We start from the raw sequence: 15464 nt of genomic DNA, 5'->3' as shown, positions 1-15464 counted from the left end.
TAATGAACTTTCTCAGAAATTAACAGGATGACATATATTCACCCAAGTAAATTTTCCATGATCAGAGTCTCTGTAATAAACAACAGGGTGTGCTCAAAGGAAATTCTGGTCATAACATCTTCTTCCTTTCTCATCCTGTCACAGATTCATTCATTCAACAAATACGTTTTGAGCATCTACTACTTGTGAGGAACTATTCCAGGAACTTGGGATATTTCAGTAAACAAGGTGAAGAATGTTGCCATTATGCTGCCTTACATTGTAGTCAGTGAACTGTTTTTTCCCCCAAAGTGCTCACAAACAACAGACAGAAGGAGATGGCTAAGAACAAAAATGGTAAACTAGAACTTTTCACACTGTCATGCATGTGCACTCTGCTCAGGGTTAGTTAGTTTCAGCACTTTTCCACTCATCCACTTTTAGAAGTTCAAAACAACAGACACTGTATAAAACTTTCTGAGACCTTACCAGTCTACCTCTTGTGATTGCTAATCTTCAACGCCATCTTCTGGTTTCCTCGTTTGTCATATTGATCTACAATAAGTGATTTTTTAATGGTGAGGTGAGTACAAACAATACTATATTCCAATCACTAAAGCTCCTGATGTCCTCATTACCCCTAAGGACCTGGAGGGAGCGAAAAGGGACTCACTGCCAGTGCTCACCAAAGACTTCTATATTTACTCATAATTAAAACAAAAGTAACAAAAGTTTTTAAAGTTGACCCTGTCTCCATACAATTGAGAAAATCAAAATTTTCTTCAGTAAAAGACTAGACATTTATCTTCAAATGTCACAACTTGTTAAAAAGTGAAAACAAATAGGAAGACAGTTAACTGAATATCTGCCTGAAACAAAGACTGATCATATTCTGTGAGGAGATTGCTTATTTCAGTGGATTGTCCAGATGTTGAACTGCTGTTGCAGATGGGGCCCAATCTGAATGGAGTATTTAAATTTCAAATCATGTTTACCATAGAGACCGTAAGCTGAATTTACTTAATTCATATCTTAAAACTTAATCTTTTAAAATTATACATTAGCATGCAAGAAAAATATTTTTTAAAAAACCATACTAGATACAAAAAATTAATTATAAAACCTTGTTTGGGATAAACTATTTTCTCACTAATTCATTCTTTAAAAGGATGGGGGACTACAATTTGTTAAAATCAATGTGACTATATCCTTGAAAAAGTTTAAACACTAATTAATCCTTATTTCAAGTACTTGTAAAAAAAATAGGCAAATGCTAAAAATGTTTTGTTGTTATGATGTAGTTCATATAATATAAATATCGCTTTTAATAAACAACAGGGTTTGTTCAAAGGAAATTCTGGCCATAACATAGTGCTTTTTGGCTATATATGTATGTAATGTTAATTATTACCACTGACCCAGGCATCTCCTGTGGTGGAATTACTATACCATTCTTATATTATTATATTATTATATGGATAGCAACATGTACTATGTATTATACAACATGTTACTATACTATAGTAACATAGTAACATAGCACCTGTATAATAAGTACTAGTATGCTATAGTAATACACACTATATGGTATTATATCTATCTATATAAAAGCCCAAGCAACCGTCGCAACTGAACGGACAACCGAACAAGCTGCGTGGGGTGACCAGGCTGGCAGGCAGGTTAGTGAGGGGCGACCAATCAGGCCGGCAGGTAGAGGTAATTAGGGGTGATCAGGCCAGCAGGGGGGGCAGTTAGGGGTGATCAGGCTAGCAGGGGGGGCAGTTAGGGATGATCAGGCAGGCAGGGAAGTGAGTGGTTAGGAGCCAGTGGTCCAGGATTGTGAGAGGGATGTCTGACTGCCGGTTTAGGTCTGATCTCCGGGATCGGACCTAAACCGGTAATCGGACATCCCCCAAGGGGTCCCGGATTGGAGAGGGTGCAGGCTGGGCTGAGGGAACCCTCCCTCCCACACCCTGTGCACAAATTTCATGCACCGGGCCTCTAGTTATTAGTATTATATTATAGTTTTATTACTATTATATTGATATTACTGATATAGTATTATTAATATACTAGCATTCCTGTTGCAGGAAAAATCTTGCAATAGGATTTCCTGCTGCACTCTACCCCACCCCGCCTGCTCTCCTCCCTTGTCCCCCGCCCCGCCTTCTCCACCAGCCTGCCCGCTCTCCTCCCTTCTCCCCCAGCCCCGCCTCTGCTCCTCCCTTCTCCCCCGCCCCGCCTTCTCCGCCAGCCCGCCCACTCTCCTTCTCCCCAGCCCCGCCTTCTCCGCCATGCCTGCCTGCTTTTCTCCCTTTTCCGCCAGCCTGCCCGCTCTCCTTCCTTCACCCCTGGCCCCGCCTCCGCTCCTCCCTTCTCCTCCCCCCGGCTTGCTTGCTTCTCCACAGCTTTGCTCCCTTCTGCAGCTCTTGGCTTCTTTCTACGCTGTTTTGATATGCAAATTAGCCGCCATCTTTGTTGGAGTAATTTGCATACTTTTCCTGATTGGTTGATGGGTGTGGCTTGGCTGGTGGGCGTGGCTTGGGCGTAGCAAAGATGCGGTCAATTTGCATATTTGTCTCTTATTAGGTAGGATTAGTTATATAGTATTATTGATAATATTGGTATAGTATTATTGATAATTAAATGCTCAAGTATGAGGGTCAGCTAGACCTGGTTCACAACCAGTAAGATCATGGATGAACCACTTAACCAAAGTCTTACCTTCCCTTGTACAATGAAGGTCATGTCTTTTTTGCCTCCTAATGTGCTGTGATAATGAAATGATGCTTAGCACATGCCTGAAATGTGCTAAATGTTCAATAAACCAGGTTTATTACCATTATGATGTGGTTCAACATTTAGGGGAGCATCATAAGCCTTATTTCATTTGATCTCCCAACCAAAACTGTTGGTGGACAGTGCAGGCAATATTCAGCTCAACCATACAGATAATGAAAGAGATCAAAGAGGTCCACTGGGGTCCAAATGTCTTGTTCAAGGATACATTCTGCCCACCGGTGTTTCTCTCAGTCCACAGGTATTTGGATACCTGTTGCTTTCGTATTTCAGAATCAGCCTCTGAGTGCAGGCCTGTGGTCTGGAGGTGGCATTCCATTCCCCTCACACCACTGAGATGTGTTTCCTTCTTTCTGCTCTGACTTAGAACCATCAGTGGCAGCCCAGTGGCCTTTTTGGTTATGGTAAATTCAGAGTAAGAAAAGCTGCATTTTTTTTAAAGCCACTTGTCTTCACTTATTCTTCTTCATGAAGCTGTGTTCACTTTAAGGAAATTGGAGGAAATGGGTGCTGCTTCCCCAACACTACACTTGAATATTTAACCCTCTTTAAAAAATCTAACCTTGTAAGCTGATTATACAGGTGAGGAGTTAAGATGGAATACTGTGGAAATGAAATTGCATGTTAAATGCTCACACTACACCCCAATTTTAAAGCAATTGAGTTCAAGTTTCTTTGTAAAGTGATAAATTCTTTGGTACTAGCAACAGGGCACATAAACCTGGATTTTTCCTTTTCGTTTGCAGAGCTGCACACACTTTTCTGACTTAGTTTTCATAGTGCTCTGAGTTTCTTCAGTGAAAGACTGCAGAGCTGCAGCAGGAACGCACCCAGTGAGACTGTTCAGGACTAGTTCGAGAACTCTGTTTGGGGTGCAGAGCTAATATGCATGGCTTCTTCCAAGGCAGGGAGTAAAACCCACTCCAAGCTTACAGGACATGGGACTTGTCGTTTTAATCAATCTATATTACAAAAGGCCTGTGGTCGTGATGCTGTAACAGCAGAACGACCAAGCAACAGGTCACCAGGAGGTGCATGGAGCACCTCTCTTGGGCCGGGACTCACGGCTCGTGCAGTGAGGCAGGGCTCGCGCGGGGCTGGCAGGGCATGTGTGGGGCTGGTGGGGCTGTGTGGAGCTGGCAGGGCTCACATGGGGCTGGTGGGGCTCACTCGGGGTTGGCGGGGTTGGCGCGGTGGAAGCAGGGCCCACGGCTCGTGCAGGGTGGTTCTGGGGTCCCGTGGCTCACACAGGGCGGGTTTGGGTCTCGCGCGATTTCGCGCACTGGGCCTCTAGTTATGTAATAAAAGGTCCCCAAGTCAAAGACACTGAGGCAATGTGGTCTCCTATCCCTTTGTTTACAAACAACTGTTCCCGTTTGGCCTCCTCTTCTTGCCAGCTTTCTAAGAAGTCTCCTTGTAACATTTGTGTTCTCTACATAAATAGTGACGTGGCTTTTAACAAGGGATTATTGGATATTGCCAACTCCCTTTGCCAAGCCAACAAAAATGCAAATGGTTTGCAATAACTTTGGGCAATTTTCTGAAAATTGAAGCAGTAGGTGAAAAGCAGATAGCTTTTTCTGACTCCTCCCCTGGGTAGCAGTGCATAGTGCTGGGTTATTCCAAAGTTCATGAACTGCTTTCCAGTTGAACACTGTAAAACAACAGAGCACCCCTTGTCACATGTGAACATTACTTCTGAGACTCGGGGGCACTCTGGATGGTCCAGTGTACCTTAGGAAAGGTTACTAGCAACAGGGTTATTAGCAACTAACTTTCACAGTGCTCCAAACCTCAGGGGCTTCCAGTCACACAGAGATCCTTCTTGTTCACACGAGCCATTCACTACTGGTCATACCACTCTGAGCATGCAGGCTGGCAAAGCAACATCTATCTAGAATGTTCCTGGTCCCAGGGCACAGAGAAAGGATACAGGGAAAACCATGTGCTGATTCTTTAAGCCTTCTATCACCATGACTCATATTCCCCTGTTACAAGGTAAGAATTGTACCAAAGGAAGAGGTGCCTGGCTGTAGTGAATGGAAGTAGGAGAGAAAAGAAAGGCCAAGAGTACTGGCTGCTGTGGCTCAGTTGGTTGGGCATCATCCTGTGCACTGAAAGGTCGCTGGTTCGATTCCTGGTCAGGGCACATGCCCGGGTTGTGTGCTTGATCCCCAGTAGGGGGCGTGTAGGAGGTGGCCAATTCATGTTTCACTTCCACATTGATGCTGCTCTCTCCCTCTCTCTCTAAAAATCAATTAAAAACTAAAAATTAAAAAAAATAGAAAAGAAAGGCCAAGAGTCCTAGGAGGACTCAGGTAAGAGGCAGGGGAAGGGGTGGTTGGAGGAATGATTAGAGGATGGAAGGAAGAGTGTACAAAGGGCAGGGTCGACAGGGTGCATTGAGTGGGAGTCAAAGATCACTGGAGAGTTTCTAAGCTCAGAGGTTAGGGAAATGGTGTAACCAGGACTCTAAATGAAGAAATCTGGAGGAGGACAGGTTTATGGGGAATTAGAAAGGGGATGTTTGGGATGACATTCCAACATCCAGGTTGATGGTAGGTAGGTGATGTGGTTCCTTTGAGACACTGTTCCTTTGCTTCCTTACATGTAGAAACACAAAACTGTTTCTTGATCATTTTTGAACCGTAGCATCTAAAAATGCTGAATGCCTCAAAGCAGTGAGCTCTGAAAACCAATGTGTCTTGCCTCTGAGGACATGCTTTTGGGCACAGGGCTGTGATGTGATGCTCTCCTCCCTCAGCCTCTAAGTGGGGTGTTTATTATGGAGTACTCTCAGGTCGAATACCAGTGGAGTCAGGGGAAGGAAGCAGGATTGGGCACTGAGATGCAATGTCAGCCTGCATAGAGCTCTGGAGTGGGAAGAAGCTGCTCCGCGCTCGGGTGAAAAGATGGGGCCACCCATCACAAGTACAGGCAGCCCTCCGAAGGTGGCATGGATTGGCAAGTAGTTTTCTTCAGCTGGAGCCACCTCCCAACAGGGGTGTCTGCTGAGCACCATCTCCCAGGACAGCCCCAGAGCCGGGAGTAGGGTGGGGGTGGGCGTGGCAGGGGGCGCTCACACACAGTGAGGATATGAACAGTGAATGACAGCATCACCCAAGTCCACTCCTCTATTTTGATCCACTTCCTCTTTTAGGTCTTGGGATCACTCCAGGCTGCCAGTGGTTTCTCTTCCTGGAGTAAGGTTGTCAGGTTCAGAAAATAAAAATATGGAATTCCCAGGTAGGTTTGAAGTCCAGATAAACAATGAGTACATATTTCTAGTGTGGTTATGTTCCATGTAATATTACAGACATGCTTACACTAAAGAAACTAATCATTGTTTATTTGAAATTAATTTTTACTGGGAATCCTGTATTTTATTTGGCAATCCTGTCCCGCAGGAAACTTAGAAGAGGAAGGTTAGTGGGCAAATTACAGCCCAACCACTGTTGCTGGTCTCAGAACCCCAACTGAAATGGATTAATGTGCTTCCTTCTCTTTCCTTTCCAGACCCTTCATGTTTGGCCAGCAACTCTGCTGGGCTAGTGGCTGACTTGGTGGCCAGACCTAAACCTTCATCCTTGAGGGCTTCGAACCCCTGGTCACCATGCCCTTACTGGCCCAGGATGCTGCACCCCTAATTGCTATTTGCCATCAAAACTACACGAGGGAGCATTAGAGGGGCCTGCTGAGTCACTCCACTCTACCCCACATCTCCTGGTGAGCAGGTCAAGATGGTGACTTCTCACCTGACGCCTGCCTCAGGAGCCCCTCAGATGGCTGCCATGGCTTGGACCTCAGGGGCACTCTCACTGTGTCCCTTTGGAACCAGGACCCCTTACCTTGCAGAGCCCAACTTTGCAGAGGTGAGAGGCACACGCTCACCAGAGGTTTCTGGGAGGATGATGGGGCTGCTCTTAATTCCACCCTTTGGCTCCCTGTCCTGTGTGTTTCCATCTTGTCCTGGGGTCTTGCTGGATGTTCAATCCTGTCTCTTTTATCAGCAGGTCACCCACAGCCCCTTAACCCAGCACTTTTATTTTTGTTTTTTAAAATCTTTATTGTTGAGAGTATTTCAGATGGCCATCCTTTATCCCCACTTTGCCCACCTCCACACAGTTCCTGCCCCACCCCAGGCCTTCACCACCCTATTGTCTGTGCCCATAGGTAATGCATATCCTATCTAATAAAGAGGAAATATGCTAATTTACCCTCACACTGTCGCAAAGATGGCAGTGTCCACAGCCAATAAGGAGGGAATATGCTAATTGACTGCCCCACCCTCAAAGATGGCGGTGCCCACACCCACAAGATGGTGGCACCCAGCCCCCTCAGCCCTGCTAGGGCACCTGCCTCCGGAGTCCCCCAGTCCCCTCAGCCCCCAGTCCCCAGGGCCGGCCCAAGGCACAGGCAAGTCTTGGATGGCAGCTGCCCAGCCACTCAGGGCCGCCCAAGGCTCAGGTAACCAGGGCTGGCTGAGGCTTGCACTTCCGGCAGTGGCAGCAGCAGAGGTGTGATGGGGCGTCGCCTTCCCTGATCGCCGGGTTGCCTCCCACTCCTGAGGGCTCGCGGACTGTGAGAGGGGGCAGGCTTGGCTGAGGGACTCCCCCTCCAGTGCATGAATTTTCATGCACCAGGCCTCTAGTATGCATATAAGACCTTTGGTTAATCTCTTCCCACCCCCTCCCCCTTCCCTCTGAGATTCATCAGTCTGTTCCATGTTTCCATACCTCTGATTCTATTTTATTCATCAGTTTATTTTATTTATTAGATTTCTTGTTTGTTTATCTTGATTTTTAGATTTAATTGTTGATAGATATATATTTATTGCCATTTTATTGTTCATATTATTTATCTCTTCTTCTTCTTCCTCTTCTTAAAGAATACTCTTCAACATTTCATGTAATACTAGTTTGGTGGTGCTGAACTCCTTTAGCTTTTTCTTATCTGTGAAGCTCTTTATGTGACCTTCAGTTATAATTGATAATTTTGTTGGGTAGAGTAATCTTGGTTGTAGGTCCTTGCTATTCATCACTTTGAGTATTTATTGTCATTCCATTCTGGCCTGCAAAATTTCTATTGAGAAATCAGCTGACAGTCATATGGGCACTCCCTTGTAGGTAACTAACTGCTTTTCTCTTACTGCTTTTAAGATTCTCTCTTTGTCTTTAACCCTTGGCATTTTAATTATGTGTTTGGTGTGGGCCTCTTTGGGTTCGTCTTGTTTGGGACCCTCTGCACTTACTGGACTTGTAAGTGTATTTCTTTCACCAGGTAGGGAAAGTTTTCTGTCATTATTTCTTCAAATAGGTTTTCAATATCTTGCTCTATCCTTCTCCTTCTCCATGATGTGAATGCTGGTACATTTGAAGTTGTCCCAGAGGCTCCTTACACTATCTGCATATTTTTGTATTCTTTTTTCTCTTCTGGTTGTGTGGTTTTTGTTTCCTCATATTCTAAATCACTGATTTGATTCTTGGCATCCTCTACTCTACTGTAGATTCCTTGTAAATTATTCTTCATTTCTGTTAGTGTTTCCTTTATTTCTGACTGGTCCCTTTTCACATCTTTGATGTTCTCACTAATTTCCTTGAAATTCTCACTAAGATCATTGAAATTCTCACTAAGTCCTTTGAAATTATCATCCTTGAGCACCCTTATAACCATTATTTTGAACTCTGTATCTAGTAGTTTGCTTGCTTCCAGTTCATTTAATTATTTTTCTGGAGATTTCTTCTTTTCTTTCATTTGTGACATGTTTCTTTGTGTCCGCATGTTGTCTGCTTCCCTGTATTTCTTTCTATATATTAAGTAGAGCTGCTATGTCTCCTGGAATTTGTAGAGTGGCCTTGTGTAGTAGGTGTCCTGTAGGGCCCAGTGGCTCAGCCTCTCCAGTCACCTGAGCTGGGCACTCTAGGTGCAGCCCTGTGTGGGCTGTGTGCACAGTCTTGTTGTAGTTGAGCCTTGATTGCTGTTGGTGTCACTGGGAGGAGTTGACCTCCAGGCCAACTGGCTGAGAAGACCAGCTGCAACTACAATGGAAGAGCTGCTGTGCAGGAGACATCCCTATGGAGCAGGATTTGCTTCAGTAGGGCTTTGGTGCTCACTGAGTCTTCCCCTTGAGTGTGTCACTTATGGATGTGTAGATTTGTAATCTGGTGTGGTCTGAAGCTGTCCACCAGGTGCACTGGCTATGGGGTATCCCAGGAGGTGCAAAGTCCGCCAGTGCCTGGGGTCACCTGGCAGGAGCTACAGAGAGATCTGCAGATGGCTGCTACTTGTATTGGGCTAGGAAGTGCCCAGGTGAAGACCAGCTGTGAGCAAGGCAGGCTGGTGCTAGTTCTGGGTCTTGGGCCTTTTATTGATAGATTTGGGGCACACTGACTCTAGCTGCTGCTTGTTTAAGAGATTTTAGCAAAGTCTGAAACCTGAGCCAGGACAGGCCATTCATATGGAAAAGCAGTTGCAAACAGCTTGGGTAGGGCTGCAAGTTGGATGGGGCAGAGTCTCAGGAAATCACCAGGGTGGAGCAAATAGTGTGGGCCATGTTGTTGGAAACTCAGATATGGCTGCTAGTTAGCTCTGTAACAGTGGAGGACCCAGCACAGGAACAATGAGACCCCTGCAAGCATCCTTGTCTGGGAGAAAGCTGCTCCTGAGTTCTTGCCCCAATGCCAGACAGTCCAGTTCCTTCCCATATGTCCTTGGATTCCCTGAAAGCCACCACCTGGTGCTGGAGCTCAGAGGAAGTGGGACCTTGTATGTTTGTGTGTGGGCCCTTTAAAAGCAACACCTGGGACTCCAGCAGCCTCTATGTCATTCAGCCACAATCCCTGCTGGTTTTTACAACGTGAAATTAAAGGGACTTCTCTTCCAAGCTCTGGAACCCTGGGCTGGGGGGCTGATGTGGAGCTGGGACTCCCTTGTTTCTCATGGGAGGCCTTGGAGATATCCCTCCTGATTAAAAAAATGGCACATGTGGGTGTCGAACCAACCAGTTCTGCGCCTTTGCCCCCCTGCCCCTCCTACTAGTCTCAATATACTTTCTTCTTTACTTCTCTAGTTTTAGGACTTCCATTTAGCCAGCTTTCAGGCAGTTCTGAATGATGGTTATTCTGCATTTTACTAGGTGTACTGATTAATAATGTGGATTTTGTAATCAAAGAAAAAGCACAATAATTTCAAGAGAAACATCAAAAGTGCTTTATTCAAAGTAATGTCCATCGCTAGCTACACCTTTCCCCCATCTTTCAGGTAATTTGTGGATACCATCCCAATAGAACTTCTCTTGTTTTGAGGCAAACCATTCAGAGACCCAATTTTCCACTTTTTCGCATGTTTTGAAGTGCTGCTCAGAAAGTGCATGTGCCATCGATTGGAACAAGTGGTAATCTGAAGGAGCAAGGTCTGGTGAATATAACGGTTGGGTTAATACTTCCCAGGAAAGATCTTTTAACATGTCTTTAACTGGTTTTGAAGTGTGTGATGGTGTGTTATCATGAAGCAAAATTACTTGCAATGTCTTTGGGCACATTCTGGTGGTTTCACAACCAAAGCGTGGTTCAAATTGATTATTTGTTGTCAGTAGTGATCAGTATTAATGGTTTCACCTAGTTTTAGAAGGTCATAATACACCACACCTTCCTGGTCCCACCAAACACAGAGCATTGTCTTCTTTCTGAAGCGCTTTGGCCTTGCAGTCAATGTTGGTGGTTGACCTGGATCAACCCGTTATTTTGTGCATTTGGGATTCTCAAAATAAATCCACTTTTTATGGCCAGTCACAATTTGATGCAAAAAAGACTCTTTCGTGCCATTGAAGCAACATTTTACTGATGAGTTTTCGGTTTTCCATTTGTCTTTCGTTCAGTTGATGTGGCACCCATTCTCCTTCCTTTAAAATCTTTCCCATTGCTTGTAAACGATTGGAAATTGTTTGCTGAGCAACATTTAATCTTTCTTCAAGTTGTTTTTGAGTTTGACCCGCATCTTCATCCAATAATTCTTATAATTGTTGGTCTTCAAACTTTTTTCGGTTGACCTAGATGTTCTTTGTCTTTCACATCGAAATCATCACTTTTAAAGCATTTAAACCAGCGTTCAGAATTATATTGAGATAGAGCATGTTCACCATAACCTTCCCGAAGTATTCAGCAGGACTTTTCTTCAAAATAAAGTAATGAATTAAAACTTCCCACAAATGCCCTTTTTTGGCATGAAATTTGACATTTTTAAGTGTAAAAATATCTATGATGTTAACACCTTCAGAAAATTTGACATATGAAGTTTTGAAGCTTGTTGTCAATACAACAAAATAGCATACATATCAAATCACATATACTGTATATCAACATATGTGTAACTCCGTCTATTGAAAAAAATCCGCATTATTAACCGCTACACCTAGTAGTTGTAATTTTGATGTGGTTGTGGGAGGCGGCAAGTAACGGCATTTACCTACATTGCCATCTTATTTCTCTCTAACCCAGCACTTTTAGAAGACAGGCCCCCAAGTGTGGGTAGGTGCTGTGGGTCCTCCTGGGCCCTGTTTCTTTGTTGCCTTAGAGAGCTCTGCATACCCGTGGCCAGGCTACATGGTAGCCTGCTTTGTGGCCAGCCAGAGATGCAATGGGCAGAGCCTGAGGGGCACCTGCTATCCTGCAAAAGAGAAGCCTCTGTGGATTTCTGAGTGGGGTGGGGAAAGTGCTGACTCTCCACAGGGCCCCTTCTTCCAGCTCTGAGTCCAGGGGAGCCAAAGTCTCAGGACTTCCTGCAGCACTTTAGCAGCCAGGAAATCAGTCCTTCTTGCCTCAATGTGATCTGGGTGGTGCCTCCCAGCATGGGCCCCAGGGACCCAGTGTGGCACACCCTCCTCTGGGCCTCAGGGTTTTATCCGATCAATTCACCATCTTGTTCCTTTTAGTGTGATGTGTCAGGCCAGCTCCCCTCAGACTGGTGGACAGGATGGACACATTAGAGGCCATTGCCCCTGTCAGTGAGATAAAGGATAAAGGCTGCAGGCATTGCTCTTAGAACCAAGCACTGTGGCAAGGCTGCTGGGCATTTGCAAGTGGATTTAATAGGAAAAGTGCTTTTTGAGCAGGACTTTGATGGGAGAGCTGGGCTTTTCCAGGTGGAACAGGGAGAGAGCGTTCTGGGTTGGGGAACCTTGGGCAATGGCAGACAGGCAGACAAGCCAGGGTGGGACCAGGGGTGATGCCTGGCCTGGGCTTGGGCAGGGGATCATATATACATTTTCCACCTGCCCTGCAAAGCACCAGGCTATGAAATGGACATCTCTAACAGTTTGATGTGCCATTAGTTTCCACTTTGGATCTCTGAACTGAAACAAAAGGCTGGTCTTCCAAGAACCTTCTGATTCTGTCTAGGGGTTCCGCCTGCCCCATCTGGTTTGGAAGCCAGGCCTGCTGGCCCACACAGGTTCTGACTGCGGCTCAGAATGTTGCCCTTCCTGAGCTTGTCCACCGACAGCAGCCAGCTGGTGGCATAGGCCTTGTTTCTGATGTTTCCGAGAGGTTTTGTGACACAGTTGACGCTGGTTTCCTCAGTCATTTTCCAGTGTAACCCAATGGGAAAGTGAAGCAGCCATGTGACTCCACTTTAGAGACGAACTTGATCCTGAGGGAGTTCTTATAGTGCCGGTGTCAACAGAATGGGTGGGACAGTGAGGACAGCCCTCAGCCACTGGCCTTGTTGATCCCTGCAGCTCCTGAGCCTCTGACTTCACCCAGCCTTTCTACCAGTCCCCACCCAGGATTATCCCCTCACTCAGGTGGTCCCGAGAAAGCAGAGCCACACAGACTTGGTCTGGCTTGTATTTGCACCATCCAGCTTATGCCCCCACCATGTTTGCTCCCTAATGTACTCCTCACAGTCCACAACGTCCCAGGGCTTGGCCTCACCTGCCTCTCACTCCACCCACCTCCCTTACTGGGAAGATAAGGCGTGAGATGTGACTGTCCTGCCTTAGAGGAGGTTTCTGTCTGGGTTTGCAACTTGTGAATGTGGCAGAACAAATGAAAGGGGAATAACTGGAGGCACTCACATGATGCTTGTCCTGTCTCCTTCCAGGCGCCCATTGCAGAGTAAGGCCTGTGTGCTTGGTATGATTTGTGTTTTGGGCTTTGCCTGGCCATGTCATCCCAGCCCTTCCAAGTTCTGAAAGGGCATATAAGCAGGGTAATGAGACCAGCGAAGGCACTCATGGCTGTGGGAGTGGGCAGGTTGTGCTGGTGGCATTCATTTAAGAGGGACAGTCTGGGATCACACAAGATGTGTGGGCACTCTGGCAAGGCATATGTATCCAGGCTGTTTTTCATAAGGCCTCTGACAGCAGCAGATCAGAGATTTCAGGTGAACAGCAGGGGGTTGTAAGAGGACGGGTTCTGCTTGGGAATGTCTGAGGCCTCCAGTGAGATGAGAGTGCTCCCCACTCTGTGGGCAGCTCCCATTACCAGGGCCTCTTCTGGGAAGGGCCGTATAGGCTCTTGGACTCCTGAGTCACCTCCTGGGAACCCAGCTCACAGGAGGCCTTCAGTAATTTTTTAATAACCTGTGTCCTTTATCCAGTTTATACAGAAATGTCTGTTTTGGAACTCCTTTCAGAAATCTCCTTCTCTTCTGAAGTGTGCCTCTTCTTTCAACTTTTTGCAAAGTCATCATTTGGAGCCAGTAGGCAGAGAGTCAGCCTGTGGACTGGCCTGCTCATATGCTTTCTGTATGGGGTCTGTCTTCAGCTGGTGTCTGTCAGGTGCAGGAAGGAACCAGCTCACACGGAGTGAGGCCTCAGAGGCCCGCATTGTGACTATGTTGATTGAGCATCTTGGGCAGACATATTTTGCTTTTGTCTTGAACCATCAGTGTGTCACTCTACAGTCCCCGACAATGGAATCACAGTCATAAATGAATTCTCAAAGGTTGTACCTACACATGCTTATCGCGGTGACTTACATGGAACTTTGGGGGGGCTTAAAATGTTGCATTTTGCCAATTTGTGATTTATATGAACTTTTTGTCTTAGGAATTAATATGTCCTCCCTCTTTTGGGTAAATTTTACTATTTTTTGGCTTCTTTGTGTATTGATTGAAATGAAAGGTCCTCTAACACATTCTTCTGTGCCTCCATCTTTATAAATTAGAAATCAATATTCCCATAGAATTTTCTTAATTCCTTCAAGTTTTCTTCCTTTTGAAAATCAAGTTCAGGGTTTATCAGCAAAGTTAAGTTCTAGAGGGTGTTTATTTTGATTCTCATGTTAAAACACCCAGTTGATGAGTGTATATTCACTGTGGGGTTTTTTTGCATTAACAAGTGAATAATTTTCTGAAAAAATCTATTTTTGAAGTACTGGATTATCTGGCACAGACCTCAGTTATGTGGGCACTCTCCTGGCCTTTGCAGATACACGGGTCCCTGGTATTTTGTGAGGAGGTTCTGTGAACTCTATGGGTGCCTGCCCCACCACAACCCCCATCCTCGCAGCTCTCCCGTCTGAGAGATTTCTGTTCAGTTTTCCATTTGTCTGGTTGAGGAAGATGTCTCGATGTGCAATACTATAACCACAGGAGGCACCGACTTTTCCAGGGGTTGTGAACCCTACTGTGTGACCAGGTCTCTCAGATGTAAGCACATATGGGACCTCTTGGCCTATCTTATGTGATTTGAGGGCACAATACACTTCGCACACCCCCTGCACTGTCCTTTCCTCTTCAAGGTTCCACGTGGCAATGGACACTTTACTGTGTTATTTGGAGGCCCCTCTCCAGAGTGGCTCTGTGATGGCCTAGGGCATAGGACATTCTGCTGCAGGTCCCCTCTTCTTTGGGGAGGCAGTGCTTACAAAAGCAAGGTTTTCACATTGGCAGCAAGCACACGACATTTCTCTTGCATCAGTTTCAAGCTGGAATTGCATCCTGAATCTCAGCAAAGCATGATTTTCTTCTGTGAGGCACAGCACAAGACACCACATGAAACCCACCACCAAGGAGATACCACAGTCATGGGCCTGGACTGTGTACCTGCCACCCACCCACGTGAGGAGCACAAAGTGGAATGAAGCATAATTCTAACCAATGGAACAGGGAGGTGAGATTGTGGGAGCTACAGACAGTTCCATGAAGACAGCATTTGACCTGAACCTTGAAGTCACAAAGGCTGAGACCAGGGTGGCCAAAGTCCTGAGATGTGACTGTGGGCTATTGGTAGAAAAGCGTAGTCCGGGATGGAGGTGGGGACTCAGGGTAAAGGAGCCATAAAGGAGGATTGAAGCCCATCAGGAAGGTCCATGGAGGGCCTCAAAACCAACTAGGGGGCTTGTACTTTATTGGCGGGACATTGGTTCTTCAACAACACTGTGATCCCAGAGACTCAGACTCAGTGGGTGGACCCAGAAATCTGCATTTCCATCAGATAGTGGGGGGTTTTGATTCAGGGGTTGAGGACCACTGGTGTTGAACAACACAGATGGGATAAAGGGGGACAGTGGAGAGGCACTTTACCAGTTTGGGAGTAGGGTGTGACACAATCCAACTAGAGCTCCAGAAAGGTGAACTTTGCCATAGGTGCACTGTGGGTTGGAGGTGCAGGAGGGCGCAGGCGGAAGGACAAGGCAGGGGACAGCAGGCATGCTGAGGGCCACGGTAGGAAATGAAGACAGTAA

This window comes from Cnephaeus nilssonii (assembly GCF_951640355.1).
Source record: "Cnephaeus nilssonii genome assembly, chromosome: 7".
Taxonomy (NCBI): domain Eukaryota; kingdom Metazoa; phylum Chordata; class Mammalia; order Chiroptera; family Vespertilionidae; genus Cnephaeus; species Cnephaeus nilssonii.
This window is presented reverse-complemented; position numbering follows the sequence as displayed.